At 49.2% G+C, this 10,536-nt stretch overlaps 1 protein-coding gene across 1 annotated transcript in view; it reads left to right on the top strand.

Annotated features, from left to right (window-relative positions):
- Positions 1–6,601: 6,601 nt before the first annotated feature.
- LOC133353004 (hippocalcin-like protein 1) overlaps positions 6,602–10,536 on the top strand; it is a 56,877-nt gene continuing 52,942 nt past the window's right edge. Inside the window, exon 1 of the mRNA XM_061569066.1 lies at positions 6,602–6,761. The gene's annotated coding sequence lies outside the window, so the exon portion shown is untranslated. The remainder of the gene's footprint in view (positions 6,762–10,536) is intronic.

The raw sequence follows: 10,536 nt of genomic DNA, 5'->3' as shown, positions 1-10,536 counted from the left end.
AATAAATAATAATAGAATACGACGTTTCGATTGCGACACAAGCAACCATCACCAGGTAAGAATGAATGAGAGAAAAATAAACCTGGCTGACCACGCTCCTCCAAAGAATGGCTGTTGTGTTGGCCGGCTCTCTGTGTTGTGTTTCATCGTGTTTCTAAGTTTACTATGTTTGTTTTTTCTCATTGATTCTTACCTGATGATGGTTGCTTGTGTTGCCACCGAAACGTCGAATTCTACTATTATTTTATTTTTTACGTGACTTTACCGAAAGAACCAAAGAGTAATTCCTGCAGTCACGAAAGCTTCGAATCTAGTTTGAACTTTGGTGGTTTTTTTTGCGTTGAGCACCAGTTTTAGGGCAATAAGTTGAAGATGATCCTAGTCCTGTTGTAGATGCTGTTGTATGCATATTGAACTTATTTCGCATCCTACGTAGCCAACCGTGCTAATCGGAGGTGCAGCTGTTACAACTCCTCCGTGGAAAATCTGGAGTCCATCAGGGGCCGTGTCATCAGCAAAAAAACCCATTAATTTTCGATTTAAAGCTTTCGTGACTGCAGGGATTCATCTTCTTGGTTCTTTCGGTAAAGTCACGTAGAAGGGAAATAATTAAATAATAAAAATGAAACATAATAAAAATAATTCTCACGACAGGTCTGTCGGAAAGACAGCGTCAGACGCTGTCTTTCCGACAGACCTGTTCTTCACCTGAGGACGGCTGCTTGCGTTGTGGCCGAAACGTCATGAGAATTGTATTTTGTTATGTTTTATTTTTATTACTTTATTATTTCCCTTCTACGTGACTTTACCGAAAGAACCAACAAGATGAATCCCTGCAGTCACGAAAGCTTTAAATCGAAATGTAACCAACCAACGCTCGCTTAACGTTGCGTGTTTACCGGGTTTGCGTGAACGCGTGCAGGTCTGTGTGCGGATGCAATCAGCGCATTGCACGAGTGGTGCATGCGCGAACGCCACGCGTACGTGTGTATAAGGGGCCGTCCATAAATGACGTCACGCGATTTTGGACGATTTTTGACCCCCCTCCCCGCCTTGTCACACGGCGTCACAAAACGTCAGACCCCCCCCCCAAATATGACGTCACAAAGCTCTGCCCTCCCCCCCCGAAAAAACATATTTCCATTTTGAAAATAAAACATGCTTCAAATCGCTTTAAACTATTGTCATTGTAGTGCGTATTTAATGTGGCGCTGAACTATGATGTTGTAGGAGAAAACATTTATTAAAAAGTCTATTGAATTAAGTAGAACGTGTTGTCTATATTTATTTTAAGTTGCGCATTTTTACGTGACGTTACATTTCTAAAACCCCCCCGCCCCCTCGTCACACATCGTCACAAATGTCTGACCCCCCCCCCTAGGTGCGTGACGTCATTTATGGACGGCCCCCCACTCACTCGCGCCGCTGCTGGACATGCCACGGGCTAGGTGGTGGTGTATTGCGTAAGTAAGTGCAGGCTAGACAGCGCTGTGATATATTACGTTACGCATCAATAATACAACCACACTATTGCATAATGACATTTACAGCAGCAGTGGCGGTTAGTCTTCTGCATCGGTGCGTTGGGGGGGGGGGGGCATCATCCCAGGTAAAATACTCGTTTTTAAAAAGATCATGCTTTATTAAAAAAGAGTTTGGCAGTCTGGCTGGCTGGCGGAAGGGCGGGAGGGTCAGGGTTAGTCGTGCTTTTTTATTTTCTAAAGGAATGTTCATTTATTTATGTTTATTTTAAAGGGTCACGAAACTGTTTAAAAGTTACAAAATAACTTTAAACATCGAGTATGTCCTGAAGTTGTTTTGTAAATTCCCCCTATCAATATTCAATACAAAGACTTTGCAACACAAAGGGGGCGATGTGCCAATGAGGTTATGTCGGCTTCCCATTGGCTAACTCAAACCCCTCGCATGTGGCCTATGGGCGCTCTCAGGGACGCCCCAGCCAATCACAAGCCGCCATGTATCCCCAATGTAGATACGTGATTTGGTGACAGTGGCGGTTTCACAACACTGATCAAAAAACATACACCACACATTCCTAAATAACACCGACTTAAACGGCGACGTTTCGGGCAATGGCCCTTCATCGCAGCACACGTAGAGAGAGCCAGGCATGTCGAGTGATATTGTAGTACAGATGTATGCATTGTGATGCACGTGTTTGTGTTGTGGGTGGGTAGCGGTAGTGTAGCGGTTAGCGCGCTGCGCTATGAACCTGGCTACCCGAGTTCGATTCCTGCTCACGGCCACCAACACCAGTGACAATTCGGGAATTGCCCGATGATGCTGGATGCAATTACCAGCGAAACGTCATACTCAAATTGTAAATGTTGTGGTTTCACGCGTCAACACACCGGTGGGCTAAAGCAGTGAACTATTTGTCTTTTGTCAACGTGACACTTTTTTACTGATTGGCCGTGTCGGGTGGTGGAGGGTTACGACACATTTATAAATAACGCGATCTAAACCCAAAAACGTTGATTATGAATAATATTGGTCGCGAAAGCCTACGTGTTAAACTGACCAGTGACAATTATCCGAACCGGTCCTAGGTCGAGTCAACGGTGTGTAAACATCGCCACTAGGAAGACAAAGGCGGCCGGGCGTGGTTGCTGGCCACCCACCCCCCTCGTGCGCCGTGTCGGCCTTCATAGGTGCTCGCTAACAGCACTTGCCCCAACTGTCTGTTGAGGCTACACGGGGTATATTTGTCTTTTTGTGTCTAAATGGACACGTGGAGTAGGTTTGGGCTGTCAGGTGGTCTACAGCAGGAGTGTCAGCAGCTCTGAGTGTTGTCCCCTCGGATGATGTGGTGATGTTTCTCCACGGATTCTCTGGTTTGCTGCTCCCACACGAAATGTATTGAGTGACACCTGCTGTAGTATATTTGTAGTTTGCATGGTCTCCCTGTGGTCGCGTGGATTTTTTTTTCTCCGGGTCCTCCGGGTTTCCCCGCTCAACATTTAGAAACATGCGTTTAGAGCATTAGAAACCTGCCATTAGATTACTTTGGCTGCTTTAAATGTCCACGCGATGAAGCCACTTCGTTGTGCGGTCAATTGTGGCCAGGTCGCTTCTGAAAAAAGAGCTAGACAGCTCAGTGGGCCTTAGCTGATCAAAAAAACTAAATAGTTTAGTTTACATTGTTGGTTTTGGACTCACACCCTATTGAGTAGGTCGACACATTTAAATATCGAGACGTTATCCTGGACTCGACACTGTATTTCATGACCCACATTGACCACATGGCCAACAAGATAAAAAAAATTTTATTCCTATCCAGAAACAAACTCTGTAATCCACCTCGACTCAATCCGAATATCGTTAAAGCCACTATCCTGCCCATATTTGTACATCTGTGAAAAGATCTTCATAGCTCATCGGATTCCTTCAGTATAAATGTTGTGATTAGTGACACCACCTCAAGCCTCGCTTCGGAATCTACCTTAGAACGTCTCATTCCATTATTCCACTCCGCCCCACTCCGGTCCCTCTAGAACGCATCATTCCAAGCTTACATTCACTCAAATCCGTCCCTCCTCCTTGGACATCCGGAGTGACCATCATCATTAGGCGGTCTTCATCCAAGACGCCCTCTTTATCAAAGCCATCGCCAATTACCTCCAGGGCCACTTAGTTCCTCTGGCTCGCTCCCGAAGCATCAGCTGTGCCTCCTTATCCCTTCCTAAAACTGCCATTTGCGAAAACTTTGCGTAAAAAAAAAGTCTGCGTTGCTACTCCACGTTTCTGGAATCCCATTGGCACACATCCACAGCTTGGTTCTATCCCTTGCCTATCCCTCTTTTGCCCCTATTAGATACAAAAAAACCCACCACAGAGCTTCCTTGCACCTCTTCTTGGTTCTTTCGGCAAAGTCACGTAGAAGGGAAATAATAAAATAAAGAAAAGTTTCTTTTATTATTTTATTTTATTATTTCCCTTCTACGTGACTTTACCGAAAGAACCAAGAAGATGAATCCCTGCAGTCACGAAAGCTTTAAATCGAAATTTCCTTGCACCTGTGCCGACCTTTATTCTGGCGCCTCTTGCTCTCGCAATATGTTTGCACTGGAGTTATATTTACGAGCATGAAACACCTCGTTAACGAGTAGCTGTGCGCACGCACTACGGATCTCCCTTTGCAAAATAGCCGTGCAACTGGATGAACGGGATAATCCCGTGTAAGACATGACACGAACTCGAACCGGTCCCAACACTATGTAACATTTACTTCCAATCAGTGGAATTTCCACGTGGGAAAGGTAACAATGGGAGGCTGCGAGCGGCGGTTTGTGTGTCTGTTCGTGTGAGTGGGGAGCGGTGGTGGAGCGGTTAGCGCGCTGCGCTACGAACCTGGAGACCCTGGTTCGATTCCCGCTCAAATGAAACCTGGTGCAGTGTGTAAACATCGCCACTAGGGAGACAAAGGCGGTCGGGCGTGGTGCTGGCCACCCACCCACTCGTGTACCGTTCCGGCCTTCATAGGTGCTCGCTAACAGCACTTTCCCCTCCAGTCTGTTAAGGCTACACGGGGGATCTTTGTTTGTTTGTGTGAGTGGGGAGCGGTGGTGTCGCGGCTGCGTTACGAATCCCCGGCAACCCGAGTTCGATTCCCACTCACGGCCACAAACGCCAGTGACCATTATCTGAACCGGTCCTGGGCCTCCCCAAGGTCGACTCAGCCCCAAATGAGTACCTGGTGCGGTATGTAAACATCGCCACGAGGAAGACAAAGGCGGCCGGGCATGGTGCTAGCCACTCACCCCCTTGTGTGCTGTGCAGGGACTGGCAATGTGTGATATGTCCATGTGGGTGTGTGTGCGTTTGAGAATCTGTAAGATGTGTGTATGTCAGTTGTGTGTGTGTGTGAGAGATCTGTGTGTGTATGTATGGTGGACATGGTTGTGTATATGGTTCAATGGCTGGTTGGAGGTGAACACACACGCGTGCACAAACGTGAGTTTGTGCAATACTCGTATGCAGCACATGTATGCACACGTATGCATGTATAGCTAAGCGTGTGTATGTATGGATAGGTGTGTGTGTGATGTGTGTGTGATGTGTGTGTGTGTGGGGAGCGGTTATAGCGCGCTGCGCTACGAACCTGGCGACCCGAGTTCGATTGCCCGCTCACGGCCAACACCGGTGACGATTATCTGAACGAGTCCTGGGCCTCCCCTAGGTCGACTCAGCCTCAAATGAGTACCTGGTGCAGTGTGTACAAATCATCGCCGCAAGGGAGACAAAGGCGGCCGGGCGTGTTGGTGGCCATCCACCCCTTCGCGTGCCGTGTCGGCCTTCATAGGTGCTCGCTAACAGCCCCAACAGTCCGTGAAGGACCCGAGTTCGATTCCCGCTCACGGTCAACATCGGTGACGACGATTTGCAGCGATCCCGGGCCCCTCCACGAGGTTGACTCAGCCTGAAATATGGTATCTGGTGCGGTGTGAATGCATCAGCAGTGGAGAGACAAAGGCGGTCGGGCGTGTTGTTGCCCACCCACTCCCTCCCTCGTGCCAGCCCGCAAGTGATCGCCAACAGCACTTGCCCCAACAGCCTCTTAAGGCTATACGGGGATCTTTGTCTTTGCACGTTTGGCCGATGATAATTTACAGCCACGCTGAAGTAGCATAGGGCGACATTATGACGTTGCTTGCGATCAGGGTCCTGATGATGATATTATCGTGATGGTATGGCGATGATCCCAGATAATGATGATGATTCTAGTCAGCGATGCTGATGTTGACGGTAGCGATGCTGCTGTTTATGATGATGGAGATGATATTGGTCATTATGGTAATGGTGATGATGATGGTAGTGATTGGTGGCGATGGTAGTCATGGTGATGGTAGTGATAATTGTAGTCGTTATGGTAATGATGGCAGTGATGATAATCGTGATGGTAGTGATGATAGTAGTGATGATGGTAGTGATGATGATGATGGCAGCGATGGTAACGATGATGGTAGCGATGATGGTAGTGATGGTGACGTTAGTGATGCGATGATGGTCGTGATGGTGATGGTAGTGATGGTGACGGCAGTGATGATGATGATGGTAGTGATGGTGATGGTAGTGATGATGATGGTAGTGATGGTAACGATGATGGTAGCGATGATGGTAGTGATGGTAACGATGATGATGGTCGTGATGGTGATGGTAGTAGTGATGATGGTAGCGATGATGGTAGTGGTGGTGACGTTAGTGATGCGATGATGGTCGTGATGGTGATGGTCGTGATGGTGATTGTAGTGATGGTGACGGCAGTGATGATGATGATGATGGTCGTGATGATGATGATGGTCGTGTCGTGTGTTGTGCGGAAAGAGGAGGAGTCTGTTGATGGAGGAAGAGAGAGAGAGGGTGAGGGTGGGGGGGAAATGTGGGTGGGAAATAGTGGGGGGGGGGGGCGAAACAAGGGACTGAGGAACAGGGTGGAAGAGGGAGCGAGAGCGAGAGAGGGGAGGGAGGTCCAGCCAAGAGAGAGAGAGAGGGGGGGGGGGTGGAAGAGGGAGAGAGATCCAATAGGGAGAGGAAGTGAAGAGAGAGAGGGTGGGGAGGGAGAGAGAGAGAGGCAGGGAGATCTGCAAGAGAGAGGGAGGCACGGGGGGAGAAAGGAGCGGGTGATGCAGCAGCAGCAGCAGCCTGAGCTACTCGCTCACACCAAGCTGATTTATTCATAAAGCGCGGAGACAGACGGCGGATACCCCGGAGTGGACACCGAGAGCAAGCAGGAGGGATCGGTAAGCCATTGTCTGCTGCTGTTACTGCTGCTACTGCTGCTGCTGCTGGCTTCATCTCCCCGTGTGTCTCACGGTGCGCGAATGTCTAGCTGTGATGTGTAGAGCGTTTGTCTGTGTGTGTGTGTGTGTTCGCGGACGAGAGTGGTGTGTGTGTGTGCATTTGTGTATGGGTATGGGAGCGTGGTATGTGTTTGGGAGTCAATGTGTATGGGAGTCAACGTGTTTGGGACTCGATGTGTGTGGGAGTATGTGTGTGTGTGTGTGTGAGAGTGAATGTGTGTGAGAGTGAATGTGTGTGAGAGTGAACGTGTATGGGGGTGTCACGGGCCTCCTCTCGGTCTACTCGGCCTCAAATGAATACCTGGTGTGGTGTGTAAACATCGCCACTGGGGAGACAAAGGCGGCCGGGCGTGGTGCTGACCACCCACCCCCTCGTGTGGCGTTTCCGGCACTTGCCCCAACAGTCTGTTAAGGTTATACGGGGGATCTTTGTATTTGTGTGCGTATGTGAGAGTGAATGTGTGTGTCAGTGAATGTGTATGGGCGTGTGTCCATGTGCGTGTGTGTGTGTGAGTGAATGTGTGAGTGAATGTGCCATGGCAATGAATGTGCACCGTTGTGTATGACGGTGTGTGTGGAATATCGTCTCATGAATGGACGGTAGACCACCCAGCGTAGGCGAGCTACCAGACCTTGTGCCGTGTGTGCTGTAGAGTCTATGGACTATCCCCGCTCATTGTGTCGACTGCATGTTCAGGAGGTATCGGCAAAGTCGTTCCCTATCGACTGCAGCTGCAATAGATCACAGCCCAGAGGGAGTATGTGTAACCCTCGTTACTACGACTGTCATTCACCGCACCTCCCATTAGCGCGGTTGGCTACGTACGGTGCGAAAGAAGTTCAACATACATACAATATTATAGACGATATGTACTGAACTGCAGCTTGTACACCACACTGTCAAATTGTTGACTGCAGCGTGTACGAACGATGTCAACTGTTGGTCATCCAAGTGTCAACTCAAGCAGAGTGCATACCGTGAGCTGTAAATCACATTCATTGCCTCTCTTTGTCCAGGAAAGTGGAGGCTGTGTTTGCTTTGAAATAGCGAGTCTTGGATTCGTAATTTGTACATCAAGCCGCACCTGTGACCAGTGTGGTGAAGTATGGTCAAACACCCCCCCCCCCCCCCAGCTCCCTAGCCCATGGTCAACACCGCGGGGAGACCTCCATCCATCGGTGGATAGAGATTGGCTAGGTTCTGTATCGTGAGGTTATAACGACAGAGATTGAAATACAGTAATACATAATATACACTATAATAATATATAATGTAATAATATATAATAATATATAATATAATAATATGTAATATACACATTCCTTTGTCAATCCGTTGCTACGTCAACAACGATGCTCAATGCCGTGCTACTGATGATGTTAGCCGTGCTACTGATGATGTTAGCCGTGCTACTGATGATGTTAGCTGTGCTACTGATGATGTTAGCCGTGCCACTGATGGTGTTAGCCGTGCCACTGATGATGTTAGCCGTGCCACTGATGGTGTTAGCCGTGCTACTGATGGTGTTAGCCATGCCACTGATGGTGTTAGCCGTGCCACTGATGGTGTTAGCCGTGCCACTGATAGATAGATAGATCGTTTATTGTCATTGTCACCAGTACAACGAAATTTAAAATGCTCACCAGTCAGGGCATCATTCATAAATTTAAATTAAATAAAACAAGAAAATAAAAATTAAATTAAATGAAAGATAATCAATTTATACTATATATAAAAACAGCCCAAGTATACCCACATACCCACATAAGGTTACATTTTGTCATTGCACATCTCTATTTCACAAACAATTGTAAACACTATTACTTAATAATTAATTAGCATTATTGAGTGTGGTGATCGCTGTAGGATAAAAGCTCTGTTTGAATCTGTTTGTCCTTGTTTTGACTGATCTGAATCGTCTGCCTGATGGTGTTAGCCATGCCACTGATGGTGTTAGCCGTGCCACTGATGATGTTAGCCGTGCCACTGATGGTGTTAGCCGTGCCACTGATGTTAGCCGTGGCACGGGAATCGAACTCGGTTGTCCGAGTTCACGGCGCAGTGCGGTGGCGGCTTTGCCAAAGCCCACGGAGAGCGCGAGTGTTCACCAGGCAGCCGCACTGTGACCACAGCAGTGAAGTATGGTCAAACCCCCAACCCCCCACCCCTCCACCCCTCCAACTCCCCACCCCCCCCACCCCCCCACCTCCCCACCCCCCCACCCCCCCCACCTCCCCACCATGACCGACGCGTAATGGTTCTTTAATAAGTCACACATATCATCACCACGTCTTTTAGCAAATCCATGCTTCTAAAAAGCAACAATAATAACATAATCTCATAATATTCACACGGTAATGTGATATATTTACTCGGGAAAGACTCACCGAGTTATCAGGGCCCAAATCATTGCATTGGGAACGTGTTTGCAAATCCATTATTGAATTGTGTTTTGTCTTGCCTCTGGGGAATGAAACCAGAGGAGCCGGACAGACTCGGCATGGCTACTCGACACAAATTGTGTTCGTCTGTGCTGGCAGTGGTGCGCAAGCACAATTAACGATTTATGTGCGCTGAAGAAGGGCCATTCCCCGAAACGTCAACGATTATATTTATTTTTGTTTGCTTTAAGACCACACACACCACTGCTGTTATTGTGTTGAGTTGTTTCAATACGGTATAGGGATAGGAAACCTCGTTGTTGTCCTGCAATTCCACCAGCCACATGGTATCCGCTGTGCGCGTATGCTGTGTGTGTGTGTGAGAGAGACGGTCAATGTTAAGGAAAGATGCTGTATATATTGCATGGAGGTGCACTGCAATGTTGACGTATGATGATGATGATGATTGTGTGACGACGTGACAAGCTCGTGTTGTGTCAGTGCCATGTTGGCGGTGGCAGCTTCAACGTCAGAGGTCGCAACTGGGTACCCGATACCCGTACCCTACCCGATACCCGGCCGGGTAAGGGTACGGCCGGGTACGGGTAACCGTTTGCGACCCTGGTGCGGCCGGTACGGGTACGGGTAAGGAATCAAAACCCGTTTGCGACCTCTGTAATAAACGCGCGGCATACTTTGGTGGTGAACGCGGCTGGGTTTCACGCGCGCAAGAGAGGCCGCCGCCGCTGTTTCTGTTGCTGTTGCACCTCGGGTCAAACTCGCCTCGGGTTCCTCTTAAACGACAACCGGCAAAAAACCGGTAACCTATTTACGAAACGGTTAACGGTTCTGAAAGTCAAGCAACCACTTCGCCCTTTCCCGTGGAGGCGTTCGCAATGAACGCTCCGAGTTGACAGCGCCGCGCGCGTCACGCGCCTTGGCCCCAAATCGCATGTTGACCTCCGTGCTCGGCGACACGGCAAAGGCGCAGTCCCTGCAAATTCTCTGTCTCGCTCCCTGCCCTCGAGTGGAGCCACCTCTCCAAGAGGCTCGAGAAGAGGCTCCACCAGAGGGAGGCTCCACCAGGGGAGGCTCCACTAGGGGGAGGCTGCACCAGAGGGAAGCTCCACCAGGGGGAGGCTCCAACAGGGGGAGGCTCCACCAGAGGGAGGCTCCACCAGAACAGGCTCCACTAGGGGAGGCTCCACCAGGGAAGGCTTTACCAGGGAAGGCTCCACCAGGGAAGGCTCCACTAGGGGGAGGCTCCACCAGAGGAGACTCCACCAGAGGAGACTCCACCAGGGGGACGCTCCACCAGAGGGAGGCTCCACCA

This window comes from Lethenteron reissneri, chromosome 42 (assembly GCF_015708825.2).
Source record: "Lethenteron reissneri isolate LAM-NWPU_2019-01 chromosome 42, ASM1570882v1, whole genome shotgun sequence".
Lineage (NCBI taxonomy): Eukaryota > Metazoa > Chordata > Hyperoartia > Petromyzontiformes > Petromyzontidae > Lethenteron > Lethenteron reissneri.
This window is presented reverse-complemented; position numbering and strand designations above follow the sequence as displayed.